The 23,418-nt window shown below is 54.4% G+C and overlaps 1 pseudogene across 1 annotated transcript in view; it reads left to right on the forward strand.

The window, feature by feature from the left end:
* The first annotated feature begins 540 nt into the window (after nt 1–540).
* LOC145551350 (FRAS1-related extracellular matrix protein 1-like) overlaps nt 541–23,418 on the forward strand; it is a 41,473-nt pseudogene continuing 18,595 nt past the window's right edge. Inside the window, exons 1-21 of the transcript XR_014087148.1 lie at nt 541–771; nt 1,447–1,738; nt 1,803–1,897; nt 2,048–2,295; nt 2,379–2,578; nt 2,763–3,086; nt 3,177–3,285; nt 3,348–3,479; nt 8,515–8,859; nt 9,128–9,270; nt 9,474–9,670; nt 9,747–9,837; nt 10,917–11,084; nt 11,152–11,360; nt 11,751–11,844; nt 12,480–12,732; nt 13,745–13,939; nt 14,473–14,661; nt 14,731–14,927; nt 14,997–15,180; nt 15,266–15,410. The product of XR_014087148.1 is annotated as an FRAS1-related extracellular matrix protein 1-like (transcript). The remainder of the gene's footprint in view (nt 772–1,446; nt 1,739–1,802; nt 1,898–2,047; nt 2,296–2,378; nt 2,579–2,762; nt 3,087–3,176; nt 3,286–3,347; nt 3,480–8,514; nt 8,860–9,127; nt 9,271–9,473; nt 9,671–9,746; nt 9,838–10,916; nt 11,085–11,151; nt 11,361–11,750; nt 11,845–12,479; nt 12,733–13,744; nt 13,940–14,472; nt 14,662–14,730; nt 14,928–14,996; nt 15,181–15,265; nt 15,411–23,418) is intronic.

Below are 23,418 nucleotides of genomic sequence, written 5' to 3' on the forward strand. Positions count from 1 at the left end.
GCAGTAGTTTCCTGGTCCAATGTATTTGCTGCAGTAGTTTTCTGGTCCAGTGTATTTGCTGCAGTAGTTTTCTGGTCCAGTGTATTTGCTGGAGTGTATTTGCTGCAGTAGTTTTCCAGTCCAGTGTATTTGCTGCAGTAGTTTTCTGGTCCAGTGTATTTGCTGGAGTGTATTTGCTGCAGTAGTTTTCCAGTCCAGTGTATTTGCTGCAGTAGTTTTCTGGTCCAGTGTATTTGCTGCAGTAGTTTTCTGGTCCAGTGTATTTGCTGCAGTAGTTTTCTGGTCCAGTGTATTTGCTGGAGTAGTTTTCTGGTCCAGTGTATTTGCTGGAGTAGTTTTCTGGTGGTCCAGTGTATTTGCTGCAGTAGTTTTCTGGTCCAGTGTATTTGCTGGAGTAGTTTTCTGGTCCAGTGTATGTGCTGCAGTAGTTTTCTGGTCCAGTGTATTTGCTGCAGTAGTTTTCTGGTCCAGTGTATGTGCTGGAGTAGTTTTCTGGTCCAGTGTATTTGCTGCAGTAGTTTCCTGGTCCAGCTGCCAGATGAGGGCGACTCTGTCTCAGTGCAGGTCAGGACTCGTCCCTCTGAGGGACCCGAGTCATTAGTTCGCCTCCCAGGCGGACGGAGAGACGAGGCTGTGAAACTTCCTGCCCCCCCTTCCTCTCTCCTTCCTCTCCTCAGTGTGCTGAAACCAGATGTGTGGAGGCGCAGCGAGCTGCTGAAGATCTGTGCTTCATTCTGAAGAGACGGAGGGGAACAATAGCAGCAGCTTCAGGTTTGTTCAGCTTTTTTCTCAAACTTGATCTTCTCCTGGTTCTTTGAATCTGAAACCGTCAGACCGGGTCTGTCTGCTTCGCTAGTTGATCCGGGAATCACCAGGGAACGAATCACTGCAGGGTTCAGCTGCAAACTGACCTCAGAACAGCTAGATTACTCTCAGGAGGTAAAAGGTTAACTCTGAGCACAGATGGCTGAACGCAGCATTACTGTGAAGAGAAGAAGAAGAAGACCGTCTGGTTAAACGGCAGAACATCCGTGATTAAAGCAGACGTAAACCTAGGGATCAACACCTGATCCTGGTTGGGTCCTTCAGCCCGAGGAGCCGAGAGGAAGATGTCCTGTTGGACTCCAGCTGAGATCCGTTCTCCAGGCCCTGCAGCCAGGCTGCTGGTCAGAGGTGGTACCATGATGATAAGGGTCAGATGTTCCTGCGAATATTTCTGCACAGCTCATCTGAATTAGTCTGCCTGCTGGGTCAGACATTCCTATCGGGGATCTGGCTGTTATAGAGAACCAACTCAGGATCCATGTGACTTACAGGTCAAAGGTCAGGCTGGATTTAGCTAAAACGTGTTGTTCCTCTTGTCCCACTGCTCGACTCGTGTTTCCTCTGAGTCGTGGAGTTTGTGAATGAGTCAGGACTGAGACGTTTCCTCATGTTTTCCTGCAGGCTGCAGATGGACACGGTGGCGGCCATGAAGTTCCTCAGATAAACCGGTAAACGAGGCGTTCAGGGACCCATCATGGCTGGAGCGGTTCTGGTCCTGCTGCTCTTCCTGGTTTCGGCTAGCTGCTCCCGCTTCATGGTGAAAGTGAATCCTGGTGTGCAGGTCCTCCGAGGTCGCTCGGTGTCCATCACTGAGTCGGACCTGGAGATCCAAGTGGATCCGAGCTCCGGCTGCAAGGTCGAGGTGGTACTGGACGAGCCAGTGACCCAATGGGTGGGGAAGTTGACTCCCCAGGTGAGAGTGACTGTAGCAGGTCAGGTGACTGGGCCTGGGGACTTACTGGGTTTTTGCTCCACAGATGTTTGACTGCAGGTTCCTGAAGGATGAGGTCAGATATGTTCACAATGGGAGTCCTTTGCTGGACGAGGACTCAGTGCTGCTCCGAGTATATCGGTAGGAACACACACTGAGACGGGCCACACCCAACAGAACCAGAATCTTCCAATGTTTCTGACACTAGAACCTGCTCTGGTCTTATTGGACCAGCTGGGTTTTTCTCTGTTTGTGGTACCAGAACCCAGAATGTAAGTTCTCCTTCCTCAGGTTCACAGATTCAGACATGCAGGTGGAGACAGTGGTGCTGCGGGTCAAGGTGGTGGATGGAGGGTCCAGTGTGGCGGAGCTGGGCAGCAGTGCTCTGGTGGTTCCTCGGTTCTTTGGATTGTCCAACGCCCTCAACAGCACCGTGCTGAACATCAGGACCCAAGACGACCTGGCCTGCACCGTCAGGCTGATGTCCGCAGAAACCAAGTTCCCAACAATCGGCCGGCTGGTCAACCAGGACAACTCAGGTCTCCGGTTCAGAACACCTGGTCAGCCGTGACCTTCATCTGGTTTTCATCTGAGCCCAACAGAACCGTCTCCTCTCCTCTAGGCCGGCAGGTGGAGGAAGTCTGTTCTGGAAACAAGCCGTGTCTCCACCACACCACCGAGGTCCAGTTCCTTAAAACCAGCTGCCAGAACTTCCTGAGCTCCGGACTGAGGTACCAACACCTCAGTCCTCCGTCCCCTGACACAGACTACATCCCAATCCGGGTGGAGCTGAGGGAGCAGGCAACCCGGAAGCTGCTGGAGGTACGGCAGGAAGCAGGCGGTTCGGAGGCAGCGTGGTGGTGCGGCGTGTTTAGCGCCAGCCCAGCTAACGGATCTAAACATTCTTCCATCTCCTGACGCATACGATCCCATCCATGCATCATACCGATTTCCACATGCTTCTGGATGTCGTGTGCATTTTAACATCGTTTTCTGCTTCTCTCAGTCACAGGCGCTGTGGCTGCCGGTTCTGATCCAAGGTGCGGTGCAGAACCAGCCCCCCAAGCCCGGCTTCATGGCCTCTTCCATCCTGGAGGTGGACCAGTTCATCCTCACCCCGCTCAGCACTGCCACGCTGGACGCCACTGACCCCGAGACGCCGCAGGACCGGCTGGTGTTTAACGTCACGGCGCCCCCTGTGGAGGGGTACATCACACACCTGGAGGACCACAGCAGGCCGGTCGGGTCCTTCACCTGGCTGGACCTGCATGACATGAAGGTGGCCTACCAGCCCCCCAACAGCAGCCAGAGCCTCCGCCGGACCCTGCAGGTACCGTCCAGATCCAGACAGCGCTGGTCAGTCAACAGGGCTCTGGTTCTGACCCAGTAGAACCGGTTCACACCTCTGTGTCCTCTTCAGGTGGAGTTCCAGGCACTAGACGGGTTCTTTACCAGCAGCCCGTCCATCCTGGTCCACCTGTCCATCAGGATGTCGGAAACAAACGCACCTCGAGTCTCCTGGAACATGGGTACGTTGCTTTTTACCGCCAGCATCAATGAACAGATTTCTGACAGACATTGAACGCCTCAGGTCTGGACCTGCTGGAGGGTCAGTCCCGGCCAATCACCTGGGAGGAGCTGCAGGTCGTGGACAAGGACAACATCAACGCCGTTCACCTGGTGGCTGTGGACGGACCGACGCACGGGCGCCTCAGCGTCAGAGGTGAGGGGTCAGAGGTCAGGGAAGAGCCCCTCCAGTATTAAGCTTTTCCTTCTAGAATATCCGACGGGTCCATTTACACCTCCAGACATCAGAACCAGAACATCTCAGCAGGCACGTTTACATGGACATACCCGGAAAAACACACCGACCAGGATATTCTGATCGGATTCAGCTCGATCAGAACCTGGTCAGAACCTGGTCAGAACCTGGTCAGAACCTGGTCAGAACCTGATTAGAACCTGGTTTAAACCTGGTCAGAACCTGGTCAGAACCTGGTCAGAACCTGGTCTAAACCTGGTCAGAACCTGGTCAGAACCTGGTTAGAACCTGGTCAGAACCTGATTAGAACCTGGTTTAAACCTGGTCAGAACCTGGTCTAAACCTGGTCAGAACCTGGTCAGAACCTGATTAGAACCTGGTTTAAACCTGGTCAGAACCTGGTCAGAACCTGGTCAGAACCTGGTCAGAACCTGGTCTAAACCTGGTCAGAACCTGGTCAGAACCTGGTCAGAACCTGGTCTAAACCTGGTCAGAACCTGGTCAGAACCTGGTTAGAACCTGGTTAGAACCTGATTAGAACCTGGTTTAAACCTGGTCAGAACCTGGTCAGAACCTGGTTTCAACCTGGTCAGAACCTGGTCAGAACCTGGTTTAAACCTGGTCAGAACCTGGTTTAAACCTGGTCAGAACCTGGTCAGAACCTGGTTTAAACCTGGTCAGAACCTGGTTTAAACCTGGTCAGAACCTGGTCTAAACCTGGTCAGAACCTGGTCTGAACCTGGTCTAAACCTGGTCAGAACCTGGTCTAAACCTGGTCAGAACCTGGTCTGAACCTGGTCTAAACCTGGTCAGAACCTGGTCTAAACCTGGTCAGAACCTGGTCAGAACCTGGTTAGAACCTGGTTAGAACCTGGTCAGAACCTGGTTAGAACCTGGTTTAAACCTGGTTAGAACCTGGTTAGAACCTGGTCAGAACCTGATTAGAACCTGGTCTAAACCTGGTCAGAACCTGGTCTAAACCTGGTCAGAACCTGGTCAGAACCTGGTTAGAACCTGGTTAGAACCTGGTCAGAACCTGATTAGAACCTGGTTTAAACCTGGTCAGAACCTGGTCAGAACCTGGTCAGAACCTGGTTTCAACCTGGTCAGAACCTGGTCAGAACCTGGTTTAAACCTGGTCAGAACCTGGTTTAAACCTGGTCAGAACCTGGTCAGAACCTGGTTTAAACCTGGTCAGAACCTGGTTTAAACCTGGTCAGAACCTGGTCTAAACCTGGTCAGAACCTGGTCTGAACCTGGTTTAACCTGGTCTAAACCTGGTCAGAACCTGGTTTAAACCTGGTTTAACCTGGTCTAAACCTGGTCAGAACCTGGTCTAAACCTGGTCAGAACCTGGTCAGAACCTGGTTAGAACCTGGTTAGAACCTGGTCAGAACCTGATTAGAACCTGGTTTAAACCTGGTCAGAACCTGGTCAGAACCTGGTCAGAACCTGGTTTCAACCTGGTCAGAACCTGGTCAGAACCTGGTTTAAACCTGGTCAGAACCTGGTTTAAACCTGGTCAGAACCTGGTCAGAACCTGGTTTAAACCTGGTCAGAACCTGGTTTAAACCTGGTCAGAACCTGGTCTAAACCTGGTCAGAACCTGGTCTGAACCTGGTTTAACCTGGTCTAAACCTGGTCAGAACCTGGTTTAAACCTGGTTTAACCTGGTCTAAACCTGGTCAGAACCTGGTTTAAACCTGGTCAGAACCTGGTTTAAACCTGGTTTAAACCTGGTCTAAACCTGGTCAGAACCTGGTTTAAACCTGGTCAGAACCTGGTTTAAACCTGGTCAGAACCTGGTTTAAACCTGGTCAGAACCTGGTCTAAACCTGGTCAGAACCTGGTTTAAACCTGGTCAGAACCTGGTTTAAACCTGGTCAGAACCTGGTCTAAACCTGGTCAGAACCTGGTTTAAACCTGGTCAGAACCTGGTCAGAACCTGGTCAGAACCTGTCTCTTGCCCCGTAGCTGAACCGTGCCGCCCATTATCGTCTGAACCAGTATTAGAAGCTGGCCGGGTCCATGTTGGTGCTCAGAACCAGAACCAACACATTACTGGGTCCATCAGCGTCAGAAGAACTTCTTCTGTGTTGTTAGGTAACTTTTACTGATCAGGTTCTACTTGAGTCCAAATAAAGACGATTCACTGAACGCTGAGACCCAAACCCGTTCAGAGGACCGGGCTGGGACCAGGGTCTCTGTCTCAGGAGAGGTCAAAGGTCATGCTGGGTCACAGGTTTGAAAACTGACCCAATGAACTGATGTTTGTTTGAACCAGCCGGGGTCAGATTTAGGACTGAGGTGTGAACAAAGACAGCTAGGCAAACGTGTGTGTTGCTGTGTGTGTGTCTCTGCCTGTGTGTGTTTCTGCCTGTGTGTGTCTCTGCCTGTGTGTGTGTGTGTCTCTGCCTGTGTGTGTTTCTGCCTGTGTGTGTCTCTGCCTGTGTGTGTCTCTGCCTGTGTGTGTGTGTTTCTGCCTGTGTGTGTGTGTGTCTCTGCCTGTGTGTGTTTCTGCCTGTGTGTGTTTCTGCCTGTGTGTGTCTCTGCCTGTGTGTGTGTCTGCCTGTGTGTGTCTCTGCCTGTGTGTGTGTGTGTGTGTGTGTGTCTCTGCCTGTGTGTGTTTCTGCCTGTGTGTGTCTCTGCCTGTGTGTGTCTCTGCCTGTGTGTGTTTCTGCCTGTGTGTGTCTCTGCCTGTGTGTGTCTCTGCCTGTGTGTGTTTCTGCCTGTGTGTGTCTCTGCGTGTGTGTGTGTCTCTGCCTGTGTGTGTCTCTGCCTGTGTGTGTCTCTGCCTGTGTGTGTCTCTGCCTGTGTGTGTGTGTGTCTCTGCCTGTGTGTGTCTCTGCCTGTGTGTGTCTCTGCCTGTGTGTGTGTGTGTCTCTGCCTGTGTGTGTCTCTGCCTGTGTGTGTTTCTGCCTGTGTGTGTCTCTGCCTGTGTGTGTGTCTCTGCCTGTGTGTGTCTCTGCGTGTGTGTGTCTCTGCCTGTGTGTGTCTCTGCCTGTGTGTGTCTCTGCCTGTGTGTGTGTGTGTCTCTGCCTGTGTGTGTCTCTGCCTGTGTGTGTCTCTGCCTGTGTGTGTGTGTGTCTCTGCCTGTGTGTGTCTCTGCCTGTGTGTGTGTGTGTGTGTGCATGAGGTGCATCTGCTCCATGTTCACGGCGCCATGAAAGCCATCAGCGCCTCCAATCTGCTGCTCCATCCGAACGGCGGCAGCGGGCTGGCAGGGCGGGGGCGGGGTCAGAGGTCGCCGTGGGCAAAGTGGCCTTGGCCGATTTTACACCTGATTAGGAAACACATGCAGGGAGACGAGACATATGCTGCTGAGGGAGAGGAGGAGGAGAGCTGTCAGCCAGACACACGGAGCCGGTTCCGGTTCTGCTGGATCCGGCAGAATCCTCTTCCTCTGCTACCCAGCGCTGGAAGCCCGGGTTCTGCTGGTTCTGCTGGAGCAGCAGAAGATGTTGGGTCTCTGAGGAGCAGACAACCCACAGATCACCAGTCCAGCCCGGTCCAGCCCAGTCGCCAGGCGGTCCAGAACAGCGCCTCCAGTCAAATGGCCGGCTGCCTGCCTCACGGTCTCTGCGGCCCGTCTCTGCCGGATTGGGCCGGCTGCCCAGAACCACCTTTGGGCCCAATTACTGAGCAGTCTGCGTCTGGTGGACCCGGTTCCCCCCGGTCCCGGACGGCGGCCCGGTTCCCCCCGGTCCTCTCGCTAACGAGGTCCGGGCCGGGCCAGCGCGTCCCTCAAGCTGTCTGCTGACCTTGGCCTTCTGTCCGCCTGGCAGAGGACGGCAGGAAGTCCCCGTCCTCGGCAGGAAGTCCCCGTCCTCGGCAGGAAGTCCCCGTCCTCGGCAGGAAGTCCCCGTCCTCGGGAAGGACGCCACGCGTTGGCCCGGCTCTGCGCTCGCGTGCCTGCAGGCGCCAACCTAAGGTGCGGTCCAGTTGGGCGGCGCCGGGACGGTAATTGGATCAGTGTGGATGTGACTGGAAGCGGTCCATGTTGGCCGGTGGCGTCGGACAGATGGAGACGCTTCGTCCATGTAGGACAAACAAGTTTCTCATGTTGAGGCAGCAGGAGACGGAGAGTCGACCCAATCGGGTTTCACTGCAGCAGAACTTATCAACCAATGTGTGTAAAAAGTTTTCACCCCTCTGGGGGTCATTTTACAAACTAATCAGGATCTTTTTGGGTGTAATTTTAAAAGATGACATGAAAACGGATTTCTACCAAATAATGAAAAATGCAACATTAAATAAGTGGTTGCATAAAAATACACCCTTTACAGGGACGGACCCGACTCAGCCGAGGTCCAGTCCACTGGCGCTGGTCACCTGATGTCCAGCAGAAACCTTCCTCACTGAGCCTCTGTCTGCACAAACCCATCTTTGCTGTGGATCAGCCACAGCAGCATAAGGCTGCTGATCCTCTCTCTCCCCCAGGCTGCTTGATCGCCCTCCTTCAGCAGGTTTCCGTTAATCTGAAGCTCATTAGACACAAAAACATCTATAAATTTAATAGCACAACAAAAAACTGAATCTTTATGACACTTAAATCCAATTTGCATAATAATTTGGAACACGGTGATGATAGCAGTAATAAAACTGTTACTCTAATATTTAAGGTATTTAAAGTAGCATTAGCAGTGATAATGGTTTCCATGAACCAGGATGAACCAGGTGAGCCGGGTCACTGCGAAACGGAAAAAGATGTTCAATTTTGAAACAGAAGTTGGCAGATCTCCTGGATGCAGGTGACAGCTGAAGCCCCGCCCACCACATGAAGGCCCGACCAGCACCTGAATCCCCACTGGAAGCCCCGCCCACCACATAAAGCCCCGCCCACCACCTGAATCCCCACTGGAAGCCCCGCCCACCACCCTAACCCACCACCCGAAGCCCCGCCCACCACATAGAGCCCCGCCCACCACCTGAACGATCCCATCCTGCTCTGCTCAAACAAAGCTGACCCTGGTCATGTGATGTCTGCTGCCTCCAGGTGTGAAGGCCTTCATGTTCCAGGTGCAGGACCTGAAGGAGGGCGTGGTCGTCTACCATCACTCCGACAGTGACTCCACCCGTGACCACATCGTCTTCCGCATCAGCGACGGCCAACACAGCATCCGCCACAAGTTCCCCATCAACATCCTGCCGAAGGACGACTCCCCGCCGTTCCTCATCAACAACGTGGCGGTGGAGGTGGCGGAGGGCGGCGCCGTGCGGCTGCAGGAGTTCCTGCTGCTGGCCGCCGACATGGACTCCAGCGACGACCTCATCCTGTACCAGGTGGTGAGCGCGCCACGCGCAGGCCGGCTGGTCAGGAAGAGCTCCGCCCTCCAGACAGGTGAGACGACCCCCACGCTGCCAGGTGAGAGAATCTGGAGACTCAAGGTCTTCCAGCCTCGTACATCAGGTGAGGGGAAGTCCGGTCCTCGGGACGCTGCAGCTTTTAGATGCATCCCTGCTCCGACACACCTGAGTCAAATGGACGAATCCGTCTCCAGCGGTCAGCCAGCTAAAGGCAGCAAGACGTCCACTTGGTCCAGGTGTGTTCGAGACGCAGGACTGGAGTCCACTGGTTCAGACCAACCGTCCAGCTTCATGTCCTGCAGGTGTCCCTGTGGACAGCTTCCTGCAAAGAGACCTGATTCAGGGACAGATCTACTACCAGCACTCAGGAGACGAGACCTTTGAGGACACCTTTGACTTCCTGCTGTCCGACAGCCACCAGCCGCCCAACCTGTCCCAGACATACGTGAGTCTGACGGCCTCTGGGGCGTCCTGTCCTCTGGGACGTCCTGTCCTCTGGGACGTCCTGTCCTCTGGGACGTCCTGTCCTCTCAGGCGTCCAGTCCTCTCAGGCGTCCTGTCCTCTGGGGCGTCCTGTCCTCCCAGCTGTCCTCCCAGCTGTCCTGTCCTCCCAGTTGTCCTCCCAGCTGTCCTGTCCTCTGCCTGCAGACGGTGGTGGTCCACGTGTTCCCGGTGAAGGACATGGTCCCGGTAGAGGCTCCCGGTACGGTCCGGTCTCTGGTCGTCATGGAGACGGAGGTGGTCCACGTCTCGCCGTCTCAGCTTCACTTCACAGACAGAGAAAATCCAGACTCTGAGCTGACCTACATCGTCACGCAGTCCTGCTTCAGCCCACTCCGGCCCGGGTACGGAACCAGAACCCGGTCAGAGTCCGTCGGGTCGGACTCTGACCGGGCCTGTTCACCATGTCTCTCCTTCCAGACTGATGGATGCGGGTCGTCTGTTCTACACTGACAGCAGCGGCGCGGTGAAGAAGGACCCGACCGTGCCGGCTCTGAAGTCCTTCACTCAGGTGGGACACACAGAACCGGGTCAGAACCGGATCAGAACCACGTTACGGTGCTGGGGGGAGGAGGTCAGATGTTGCAGATGAATAAATGAGCTCAGAGTTTCGCCACATCGGGTCCAGTCTTCATCAGAACCGGTCCTGACTGGATCAGAACCGGTCCTGGATCGGAACTAGCAGTGACAGCTAGCGCAGACTGGTTAGCTGTTAGCTGGCTAGCAGTGACAGCTAGCTGTTGGCTAGCAGTGACAGCTAGCTGTTAGCTGGCTAGCAGTGACAGCTAGCAGCAGTGACAGCTAGCTGTTAGCTGGCTAGCAGTGACAGCTAGCTGTTAGCTGGCTAGCAGTGACAGCTAGCTGTTAGCTGGCTAGCAGTGACAGCTAGCAGCAGTGACAGCTAGCTGTTAGCTGGCTAGCAGTGACAGCTAGCTGTTAGCTGGCTAGCAGTGACAGCTAGCACAGACTGGTTATTATCAACATTTGGCCAATTATAGTTCAATAATTCTGCTTTCATTTCTTCCACAGCTTCAGGTGATTTTATTCTAACTAAATTAGTAAATTGCTTTGTGATAATTAAATTAAGCTGATTACTAATACAACACAGTAAACATGGCACTAAAACTATCATCAGTTACTGTCGCTCTGTTCTTCATGTAGGTCTTAATATCAATAGACAGAAACCTGAACAAACATTTTGAATAAATTATAAAGTCGTTTTAGTCTCTCAGTATATTTCAGCAAATCAATGTGAAAATGGGTTTTATCAGTCTGAGTCCTGGTTGGTGAGAATCTCTTTGTCAGGTCGTTCATTAACACACGATTTAGCGTTTCTGCACATTTAGCAGTTCTGTGTTTTATACTCCAGTCGAAGGCATTTGGTCTTTTCTTCCTCTCACCTGGATTGTTTTCGGCTGCAGTAGTTTTACTGAATCCCTGCGGCTGGAGAACGTGGCGACTTGCTGCTCAAGAGAAACTAGTTCATCTGGGTTTGCATCTTTCCTGCCGGGTCCAGATTCGCCGTCCTCCAGGTCCTCCAGAACCGGCTCTCTGGGCTCCAGTGACCGTCCTCCATGTTCTGCCCTGCAGCACGCCGTCCACCACAGGAAGGTGGCCTTCATGCCGCCAGTGGAGGACATCGGCCCCGACCCGCTCTTGGTGCAGTTTGTGTTTTCCGTCAGCGACCCGCACGGCGGCACCGTCTCTGGGCTCGTCTTCAATATCACCGTGACCCCCGTGGACAACCTCCCACCTGAGGTCAGAGGTCGCCTGGCTGCTCTGAGTGGATGGAGGTCGTGTTTCTGCTTCACCTGTCGTCTCTCAGGCCTTCACCAACCTGCTGCGAGTGGAGGAGGGCGGCGCCGCCTTCGTCACAGAGGAGCACCTGCAGGTCCAGGACCGGGACAGTCCAGAGGACGAGCTGAGGGTGGAGGTGCAGAAGACGGCCCGGCACGGTCGGTTGGAGCTGCAGGGCGGGGTTCTGCTGCAGGGGGGCGGGTTTGGGCTGCCGGACCTGAGAGGACTGCAGCTCAGGTGAGATCCGCCTTCATCCAGGGCTCAGCAGAGCTTTGACTCAAGTTTGGTTCTGACCCAATGTGGCGGGAAGTCAGGCAGCAGAACCTCCAGGATTTTGTGAGCTCAGATGGTTTTTGCCGTGGGCCCGGTGCCGTGGCGCCGTGGGCCCGGTGCACAGGGCCCAGTGACGGGGGCCCGGTGCAGAGGGCCCGGTATAGAGGGCCCGGTACAGAGGGCTCGTGGCTCCGTACGTTGACCCCAGCATGGTGTCTCCTCATGGTTTCCTCCTGTCTCATTAGCACCAAGCGTTTCTGTCCAGAAGGTTCTGGAGGAGATGTTTCCCTCTGGCTCCGGCTCTGGGTTTTCCAGAACCAGAACCAGGCTCAGCAGCTCTCTGCCTACATCCAGGTACGTCCATGACGACTCGGAGACCAGACAAGACCTGGTGGTTCTGAAGGTGACGGACGGTCAGAACTCCATGGACGTTGTGCTACACATTCAGGTGAGTCTGAAGTAGCGACATGATCCAATAGCACCGATAGACGGGTCAGGCTGGACGGGTTCTGGAAGGTGGGTCCGTGCTGCATTCAGGGCCCGCAGGTCTTTAGACCTGGCTGAGTTTCAATAAGCTAAACCTGGGTTCTACCGGGTTACAGAGCGGATCCAGGGTTCTACCGGGTTACAGAGCGGATCCAGGGTTCTACCGGGTTACAGAGCGGATCCAGGGTTCTACCGGGTTAAGAGCGGATCCAGGGTTCTACCGGGTTAAGAGCGGATCCAGGGTTCTACCGGGTTACAGAGCGGATCCAGGGTTCTACCGGGTTACAGAGCGGATCCAGGGTTCTACCGGGTTACAGAGCGGATCCAGGGTTCTACCGGGTTACAGAGCGGATCCAGGGTTCTACCGGGTTAAGAGTGGATCCAGGGTTCTACCGGGTTACAGAGCGGATCCAGGGTTCTACCGGGTTAAGAGCGGATCCAGGGTTCTACCGGGTTAAGAGCGGATCCAGGGTTCTACCGGGTTAAGAGCGGATCCAGGGTTCTACCGGGTTAAGAGCGGATCCAGGGTTCTACCGGGTTAAGAGCGGATCCAGGGTTCTACCGGGTCATCCAAGCGTCTGCCTGCTTCCTCCTAAGGTGCGACCGATGAACGACGAGCCGCCCCGGCTGGCTGGGGGCCTGCGGACATCCCTGCGCTGCGAGGAGGGGGGGCGGGTCCAGCTGACGGCGGACTTCCTGTGGGCCTCGGACCGGGACAGCGACGACTCCAGGCTGGCCTACATGCTGGCCAGGAGCTCTGGGCACGGGGAGCTGCAGAGAGCCGGCGTGAAGACGGACAGGTTCTCCCAGCAGGACCTGCTGCAGGGACGCGTCTACTACGTCCACTCAGGTGGGTTCAAGTGCGTTCAGGTGGGTTTACGCCGCGTTCAGGTGGGTTCAGGTGGGTCTGCGCCGCATTCAGGTGGGTCTGCGCCGCGTTCAGGTGGGTCTGCGCCGTGTTCAGGTGCGTTCATGTGCGTTAAGGTGGGTTTCCGCCTCGTTCAGGTGGGTCTGCGCCGCGTTCAGGTGGGTCTGCGCCGCATTCAGGTGGGTTCAGGTGGGTCTGCGCCGCGTTCAGGTGGGTCTGCGCCGTGTTCAGGTGGGTTTAGGTGGGTCTGCGCCGCGTTCAGGTGGGTCTGCGCCGCGTTCAGGTGGGTCTGCGCCGCGTTCAGGTGGGTCTGCGCCGCGTTCAGGTGTGTTCAGGTGGGTCTGCGCCGCGTTCAGGTGGGTCTGCGCCGCGTTCAGGTGGGTCTGCACCGCGTTCAGGTGTGTTCAGGTGGGTCTGCGCCGCGTTCAGGTGGGTCTGCACCGCGTTCAGGTGTGTTCAGGTGGGTCTGCGCCGCGTTCAGGTGGGTCTGCGCCGCGTTCAGGTGGGTCTGCGCCGTGTTCAGGTGCGTTCATGTGCGTTAAGGTGGGTTTACGCCTCGTTCAGGTGCGTTCAGGTGGGTCTGCGCCGCGTTCAGGTGTGTTCAGGTGGGTCCGCGCCGCGTTCAGGTGTGTTCAGGTGGGTCCGCGCCGCGTTCAGGTGGGTCTGCGCCGCGTTCAGGTGGGTCTGCGCCGTGTTCAGGTGCGTTCATGTGCGTTAAGGTGGGTTTACGCCTCGTTCAGGTGCGTTCAGGTGGGTCCGCGCCGCGTTCAGGTGTGTTCAGGTGGGTCCGCGCCGCGTTCAGGTGGGTCTGCGCCGCGTTCAGGTGGGTCTGCGCCGTGTTCAGGTGCGTTCATGTGCGTTAAGGTGGGTTTACGCCTCGTTCAGGTGCGTTCAGGTGGGTCTGCGCCGCGTTCAGGTGCGTTCAGGTGGGTCCGCGCCGCGTTCAGGGCCTGCAGGTCTTTACACCGGGCTGAGAACACCTTTCTGTGTTCAGGTGCAGAGATCGGACCCGGGCCGGTGTTCGACACCGTCACTCTCATCATCTCTGACGGAGAGGCCGGAGTGATGGATGACTGTTGCCATGGAGACGCTCCGCCCCCACCTGTCCCTCTGCACGGCTCGCTTCCTGTTTTTGACCTGAACATCACGGTTCTTCCTGTGAACAACAAGGTTCCTGAAGTCACCCTGGGTAAGACCACCGGGAACCCAAGGGCGGGTCCGGTTCTGGTGAGAGCGACTTGGATCAGCCCAGAGTGTTCTGATAAACACCCGAGTCCAGAGAAAGGTTCTGGCCAGCTCCATGCGGTTCTGCTCTCCAAGGTCGCTGCAGAGACAGAGCTGATTGGTGGTCATAGTCGTTCCTGATTGGACCAGGGAGCCAAGGGGGCGGGGCTAATGATCCATCAGGACTCTCTCGGTCCGTGTATTTTCAGGCTGTTTGTTTTTCCATTTGAAATTAAAAACGAAAATCAGAAACAAGGAGCCGAGTCGTTTTCCGATTTTGGTTTAATGAGCAAATAACGAAAAACTTTCCGTGTTTTCATTTTTCATTTCAAACAAAATAACAAACCGCCTGAAAATACACGGGCTGCACACGAACTTTGACCCGGGTTCTTCAGAGGCAGCGCACCAGGAGGGCAGAGAGGGCTCCTGAGCCGCTCCAGGTCTGGGCTCTGAGGGACTGACCTGTGCCCACCTGGCGTCCCGTCTCTGTGTCTCCAGGTGAGTCCCTGCTGCTGGTGGATGAAGGCTCCAGGGCCTGTCTGTGTGGGGGGGTTCTTGGGGCCTCAGACCCAGACAGCCCCCCCCAGGAGCTGACCTTTCACCTGGAGGCTCCGCCCCTTCACGGCTTCCTGGAGAACGTGCTGCCGATGCCGGGCTCAGAGAAGAGCGGCGCAGGAATACCCATTGGTCCGTAGGTCTGGTTCTGGTTCCTGGCCCAACCCAGTTCTGGATCCTGACCCGACTGTCTTCTCCCAGAATCCTTCAGCCTGACCCACCTGACTTTGGGCTTCATCAGGTACGTCCAATCAGAGCACAGAGGGGTGGAGCCGACGGCGGACCAGATGTCCATCAGAGTGAGTGACGGCACATTTAGCTCCGCCCCCGTCCCTTTCCACATCATCATCAACCCGACCAATGACGAGCCGCCTTCCCTGCTGCTCACCAACTTCACCGTGCGTCTGATCAAAGATGTAACTATGGTAACATGAGACAGGTGAGTGACTCCTGCGGCTCCTCCGCAGGTGAAGGAGGGCGGGGTTAAGGAGCTGACTCCGCCCACCCTGGACGCCTGCGACCTGGACGTCCCAGCCGACCTCCTGACCTTCCAGGTGGAGCGCCCCCCGAGTCACGGCCGGCTGGTCCGCACTACGCAGGGGGGGGCGGGCGCCCCGGTCACGACCTTCACCCTTCAGGAGCTGCATCAAGGTGAGGAGGCCGATGGGCCGGGTTCTGGGCTCCGGCCCGCTTCTACAGGCAGAACCGCTGTTTTGGGTCCGTATCCTCCCTGCAGGCGTGACGGTGCTGTACGCTCACGACGACTCGGACACCCTGGAGGACGGCGTCCTGCTGCGGCTGAGCGACGGCGTCCACTCGGTGGGGGGGGGCGTCCGGGTCACGGTGCTGCCGGTCAACGACAACGCGCCACACCTGGTCAGGTACGCACAGGGCCGTCCGGGATGCAGCTTCCTTTCCGATTACTACTTAAAAATAACTAACTGACTGATTACTGGGTAGTTACATTCAAACGCCGCCTCAGCAGGGGGTTAAAAGTTTGAGAGGTTAGAAGACTTATTACGACTAGTATTATTGCTACTACTGGCATTATTAGGCCTTCGCTGCGAAGGCCTATTAGTAGCAATATTAGGCCTTCGCTGCGAAGGCCTAATAATGCTACTACTACTAATAGGCCTTCGCCGCCCTTCGCTGCGAAGGCCTATTGTTTTTAAAATGTTTATTATTCCGCTTCCCTCAAATGAATCGGCTTTTTGGGGGCTTTGTCATATTCAAAAACTCACCAAACTTGGCGGAAAATTTACATATTTTAAATTCAACGCAAAAATCTCAACAGAAACGGCTCAACGGCGCCACCTAGAAATTTTCAAAAGACCCTTTGTTATTACCTTACTTCATCGTAGAGACTTCGGTACAGTTGTAGAGCTCCCCAAGGCGCACAGAATTTACAATTAATGTCATAGTCCAAGTATGACAGGAAGTCGGCCATTTTGGATTTAAGTTCCGATTTTGACCCTATTTTGGCCGTATACAGACGTCGCGTTTACAGACGTCGCATTTGATCGAACTCCTCCTAGGGAATTCGATCGATCGGCTTCAAACTTGGTCAGATCGTTCAGAAGGCATGGCCGATTAAAAGTTATCAAATTGGTGAGTTTTCGTGCATGCTGAAGGGGTGATACCAGGGGTCAAAGTTCACCTACATGCCAAGAAATGTGACACTGTTATAGAGGCACCAAACTTTCAGTGATTGATCATCTTTGGGTGCTCTACAACAGGGTCCCCAACCTTTTTATAGCCGCAGACCGGGGGGGTGGTGGGGGGGTGAGAGAGAGACGGTGTTGGTGTCCCTCTAAATCCTGAATATTCCCTATTTGGGTTGTCTTGGCCTTTTTACCCAGCCTGTGAGTTTTTCCCTGACTGGGAACGAGAACAACCTGCTGAATGTGACGGCAGCCAATCAGAAAGCGCGGTGAGAACAGAGGGGAATCCCAAACAGCTGACATATCGGAGATGATATGTGGATGATACGTAGATTTATTATTAAATCTAAAGGTCATTATTGTTTATTCAGTTAAAAATGTTAACTATGAAAAAACATTCACCTCCAAATCATAGAGCAGCAAATAGAGCGGCTGCTCCGTCGTCTTTCATCCACCTCCTTTTCTTTTTGTTACGTCTTTTATCTCTAAAATGACTCCACAAACTATCACTGTTGCTTCTACATCGTCATCCATGTTTGGTTGTTCTAATTTCCCGCCATGTTGGGGGTTTTCCTGGATTATCCTCTGGAATCGGGATGTTTGTGACTGGAATCGGTTCGTGTTGCTCCTGCCTTGGACACACGAACCGATCGAACCTGTTGGACTTTATCAGCTCTGTGGTCACAGAGGTTTGGAGAATCGGCCGACATTCTGAAATCTTTCAGTCTAAACCAGACTTAAGACTCACAAGCTCTACTCCTCTCCTCTCGACCCAAACGCTCTGACTGGTCGCTATGGTAACGTTTATATATCCCTTCAAAATAAGATACAGATGCGCCACAAAAACGAACATTTTACTTTGGTGAACATTTTAACTCATGATAATGACTAACGGGAGCCCTGAGCTTGTTTCTCTGCAACCAGACGGTCCATCTGGGAGAGATGGGAGACAATAACACCTGAAGTGTTGCTTATATCCACAGCCTGCTTGGTCTCTACGTGGTGAAGCAGCTTGAAGCTTCATTGCCTCATTAGCAGCCGGTCGCCGCATGTTACGCAGAGCGGCTTGTAATGTGGGACTCACCTACCGGTCCGGGATAAATCCATCCTCCTGTCTCTTCTCTGGGCCTTTTCCTCTTTGCAGAGAAACTTTCCAGACATCTGATCTGTTTCTGACTCATTTTGCTGCTTGTGGCTCAATGTTGGCGGCAAGTAACCGAGAGAATCCGGTTAAAGGACTTTCAAAATAAAAGATCCTCCAGACTCAAATAATACATAAAACGGAAATATACAATTTTTTTCTTGTGCGGCCCGGTACCAATTGGTCCATGGACTGGTACCGGTCCACGGACCGGGGGTTGGGGACCACTGCTCTACAAGACGCAACGGTGAAATTTTGAACTCACTTAAGCCCCGCCCCCTGAGAACAGGAAGTGTCATGTTTTACTGTGAACGTTCGCTATTTGACCCCTTTGACCTAATCAACACTAAACTGTGTCCAGAGACGGAAGACATGTTGGTGTGTTGTGGATTCCAACCCCAGCTGGTTTGGATGCAGCAGGTGGGCGTGGCGGCGTGGCGGCGTGGCGGCATGGCGGCGTGGCGAAGTGACCTGTAACGCCGTGACCCTACGTTTGGCTCTAGATTCCACAATTTTGAGCCGAGCTGCACCAAACTTGACATGAGTGATCCTGGTTGGGTCCCTTACCATCCCATATCGTCATAGTCTGACGTCATCTAAGCCCCGCCCCCTCAGAACCGGAAGTGCCTTTGTTTTCCTTGGAAAGCTCCATCTCTGGCTCTCTTGACCTAATCAAGATGATTCTGTGTTGGAATCGAACTCCTACAGACTTCAAACTCACTCAGCTCACTCTTGAGACATTGCAGGTCAAAAGTTATCACAGGATGTTTCGTACGTCAAAGCATGTGGGCGGGGCTAAGTGTCACTGACCATTCGCCATAAAACATCAAGATGCGATAACTTCCACATACCAGGTCACAGCTGCATCAGACTTCCCATGTCTCATTATAGACCAGCTCTGATCACATTTAGGTGGTCAATGATGACATCACCTTAGCCCCGCCCACTTCTGACAGGAAGTCACCTGTTTAATCTACTGTGTGCCTTACTTTCACTCTGATTCACATGGGTTTAATCCTGTGCCAACAGACATAAAATGACATGATGATGTCACTGCTGGCTGAACCATGCGAGCGTGGCAAAATGCCGAGTTGTAGTCCCTCGCCATCTGCATACGGTTGTCTCTAAATCTCACGTGGAACATCCGATTGGCACCAAACTGGATACGTATGACCTTTATTCACCTCTAAAGAGCCCGACAGCATGGAGTTGTAATTTGACTCCACTGCGCCCCCTAGGTTATTCCATCAGCTATAGCTCCTCGCTACATCGGCCGATCTGCACCAGACTTTTGGCGAGTCGTCACGGAGCGATGCCGAACTCATCGATGCGTACGGCCTGGCGGAGGGGGCGGGAACCCCCGCGGGGGCCAATAGGCCGGAGCGGCGCTGAGCTGTGAGGGTCGCTTGAGGCTGAGCAGCTGTAATTATTATCACTATTACTGCTAGTATTGTTACTACAGCTAACACTGTTATTATCCCTCAGGGCAGAGACACACACACAAACACACACAAACACACACACACATAAACACACGCACACACACACACACACGCGCATAGACACACACACACACAGACACACAAACACACACACGCGCATAGACACACACACACACAGACACAAACACACACACACATAAACACACGCACACACACACACACACGTACGCACGCACACAGACACACACACGCACACACACACGTACGCACGCACACAGACACACACACACGCAGACACACACACACACACACACACGCAGACACACACACGTACGCACGCACACAGACACACACACATAAACACACGCACACACACACACACACGTACGCACGCACACACACACACACACGCACACACACACGCACGCACGCACACACACACACACACACACAGACACACACACACACACACACACACACGTACGCACGCACACAGACACACACACACACACACACATAAACACACGCACACACACACACACACGTACGCACGCACACAGACACACACACGCACACACACACACACGTACGCACGCACACACACACACACACACACACACACACAGACACACACACACACGCAGACACACACACGTACGCACGCACACAGACACACACACATAAACACACGCACACAGACACACACACACGCAGACACACACACACACACACACACACACACACACACACACACACACACACACGCACACACACACACGTACGCACGCACACAGACACACACACATAAACACACGCACACAGACACACACACACGCACACAGACACACACACACACACGCAGACACACACGCAGACACACACACACACACGCAGACGTGGTTTAATGCTTAAACGTGTCAGAGCTGTAAATCTGACCCAGAGGTCAGAGGTCAGAGTTAGTCCTCCAGTTTTTTATGATCCTTATTAATAAACGTTTAATCTGAGAGTCTAACCAGAAGCAGTTGTCCTGCTGGGACGACGTTACCATGGAAACACCTTTTGGACCATCTGGTCCTCAGCAGCAGGAAGACCTGAACGTCACAGACGGAGAAATGTCTGAAGGACGTCCCTCTGGGGACAGAGGCCGGGTGTCCTGAGAGACAGGGGGACATTGAGAGGACACTGAGAGGACACTGACCCGATTCCTGAGCGGCTCACAGTTCAGATGCCTGACTGCTGGACGTCTCGAATCTCAGCGTCAGAACGGACCAGGTCAAAGCCTGGGTCAAAGGTCAGCGTCAGAACGGACCAGGTCAAAGCCTGGGTCAAAGGTCAGCGTCAGAACGGACCAGGTCAAAGCCTGGGTCAAAGGTCTCCTAGCCGGGTCGGGCCCTGCTGACCTGATCACCTGTGGAGAAGAACATTACCTGACCTTTGGTTGCTGCAGGTCTAGATGAAGCCTGGAGGGGTCAGTCAGTCAGGAGGGGGCAGTAAGGAGGGGTCAGTCAGTCAGGAGGGGGCAGTAAGGAGGGGTCAGTCAGTCAGGAGGGGGCAGTAAGGAGGGTCAGTCAGTCAGGAGGGGGCAGTAAGGAGGGGTCAGTCAGTCAGGAGGGGGCAGTCAGTCAGGAGGGGGCAGTAAGGAGGGGCAGGCAGGAGGGGTCAGTCAGTCAGGAGGGGGCAGTCAGGAGGGGGCAGTCAGTCAGGAGGGGCAGTCAGGAGGGGGCAGTCAGGAGGGGCCATGCAGTAAGGAGGGGCCATGCAGTAAGGAGGGGTCAGTCAGGCAGGGGGGGGCAGTCAGGAGGGGGCAGTCAGTCAGGAGGGGGCAGTCAGTCAGGAGGGGGCAGTAAGTAAGGAGGGGTCAGTCAGTCAGGAGGGGGCAGTAAGGAGCAGAGCTGTGGCCTCCAGTCAGGCAGAAGAACACGTCTCCTTGGCAGCTGCTGCTCTCCTGGTTTCCTGCAGGACGGAGCTGCAGCTTCTCCTGCGTGGATTTTATTTCCGAGTGAAGAAGCAAACAGATGGTTCCTGATGTCAGAGCCCCCCAAACCCCCCAAGCCCCCCAAACCCCCCAAACCCCAACCTGCCTGCAGACGTCCAGCATCAGCAGCTCCTCTGCTTGCTGCCTCCCGCTGCAGCTACCAGCTACACTGGATCCAGAACCTGGTCCAGAAGTACCAACAGGGTCAGATATCTGCAGTTTTAGTCTCATCAAAGTCCTGAAAATGTTTCAGAAACCTTCAGACAGAAAGGACGCATATAGAAATAAAAAACATTTTGAAACAGCCATCTGAACGCAGCGCCGGCCATCTTTACTGCCTAAATAGAGCGCTGCAGCGGCCATCTTTACTGCCTAAACAGAGCGCTGCAGCGGCCATCTTTACTGCCTAAACAGAGCGCTGTGGTGGCCATCTTTACTGCCTAAATAGAGCGCTGCAGCGGCCATCTTTACTGCCTAAACAGAGCGCTGCGGCGGCCATCTTTACTGCCTAAATAGAGCGCTGCAGCGGCCATCTTTACTGCCTAAACAGAGCGCTGCAGCGGCCATCTTTACTGCCTAAACAGAGCGCTGTGGTGGCCATCTTTACTGCCTAAATAGAGCGCTGCAGCGGCCATCTTTACTGCCTAAACAGAGCGCTGCGGCGGCCATCTTTACTGCCTAAATAGAGCGCTGCGGCGGCCATCTTTACTGCCTAAATAGAGCGCTGCGGCGGCCATCTTTACTGCCTAAATAGAGCGCTGCGGCGGCCATCTTTACTGCCTAAATAGAGCGCTGCGGCGGCCATCTTTACTGCCTAAATAGAGCGCTGCGGCGGCCATCTTTACTGCCTAAACAGAGCGCTGCGCCGGCCATCTTTACTGCCATAAACAGAGTACTGCGGCGGCCATCTTTACTGCCATAAACAGAGCGCTGCGGCGGCCATCTTTACTGCCTAAATAGAGCGCTGAGGCGGCCATCTTTACTGCCTAAACAGAGCGCTGCGCCGGCCATCTTTACTGCCTAAATAGAGCGCTGCGCCGGCCATCTTTACTGCCTAAACAGAGCGCTGCGGCGGCCATCTTTACTGCCTAAATAGAGCGCTGCGGCGGCCATCTTTACTGCCTAAATAGAGCGCTGCGCCGGCCATCTTTACTGCCTAAATAGAGCGCTGCGGCGGCCATCTTTACTGCCTAAATAGAGCGCTGCGGCGGCCATCTTTACTGCCTAAATAGAGCGCTGCGGCGGCCATCTTTACTGCCTAAACAGAGCGCTGCGCCGGCCATCTTTACTGCCATAAACAGAGTACTGCGGCGGCCATCTTTACTGCCATAAACAGAGCGCTGCGGCGGCCATCTTTACTGCCTAAATAGAGCGCTGAGGCGGCCATCTTTACTGCCTAAACAGAGCGCTGCGCCGGCCATCTTTACTGCCTAAATAGAGCGCTGCGGCGGCCATCTTTACTGCCTAAACAGAGCGCTGCGGCGGCCATCTTTACTGCCTAAACAGAGTACTGCGGCGGCCATCTTTACTGCCATAAACAGAGCGCTGCGGCGGCCATCTTTACTGCCTAAATAGAGCGCTGAGGCGGCCATCTTTACTGCCTAAACAGAGCGCTGCGCCGGCCATCTTTACTGCCTAAATAGAGCGCTGCGCCGGCCATCTTTACTGCCTAAACAGAGCGCTGCGGCGGCCATCTTTACTGCCTAAACAGAGCGCTGCGGCGGCCATCTTTACTGCCTAAACAGAGCGCTGCGGTGGCCATCTTTACTGCCATAAACAGAGTACTGCGGCGGCCATCTTACTGCCATAAACAGAGCGCTGCGGCGGCCATCTTTACTGCCATAAACAGAGCGCTGCGGTGGCCATCTTTACTGCCGTAAACAGATTACTGCGGCGGCCATCTTTACTGCCATAAACAGAGCGCTGCGGTGGCCATCTTTACTGCCGTAAACAGATTACTGCGGCGGCCATCTTTACTGCCATAAACAGAGCGCTGCGGTGGCCATCTTTACTGCCGTAAACAGATTACTGCGGCGGCCATCTTTACTGCCATAAACAGAGCGCTGCGGTGGCCATCTTTACTGCCGTAAACAGATTACTGCGGCGGCCATCTTTACTGCCATAAACAGAGTGCTGCGGTGGCCATCTTTACTGCCATAAACAGAGCGCTGCGGCGGCCATCTTTACTGCCATAAACAGAGCGCTGCGGCGGCCATCTTTACTGCCATAAACAGAGTGCTGCGGTGGCCATCTTTACTGCCGTAAACAGAGTGCTGCGGCGGCCATCTTTACTGCCATAAACAAAGCGCTGCGGTGGCCATCTTTACTGCCATAAACAGAGCGCTGCGGCGGCCATCTTTACTGCCATAAACAGAGCGCTGCGGTGGCCATCTTTACTGCCATAAACAGAGCGCTGCGGCGGCCATCTTTACTGCCGTAAACAGATTACTGCGGCGGCCATCTTTACTGCCATAAACAGAGCGCTGCGGTGGCCATCTTTACTGCCGTAAACAGATTACTGCGGCGGCCATCTTTACTGCCATAAACAGAGCGCTGCGGTGGCCATCTTTACTGCCGTAAACAGATTACTGCGGCGGCCATCTTTACTGCCATAAACAGAGCGCTGCGGCGACCATCTTTACTGCCTAAATAGAGCGCTGAGGCGGCCAT

Source organism: Poecilia reticulata, chromosome 4, assembly GCF_904066995.2.
Source record: "Poecilia reticulata chromosome 4, P_reticulata-male-v2, whole genome shotgun sequence".
Classification (NCBI taxonomy): domain Eukaryota; kingdom Metazoa; phylum Chordata; class Actinopteri; order Cyprinodontiformes; family Poeciliidae; genus Poecilia; species Poecilia reticulata.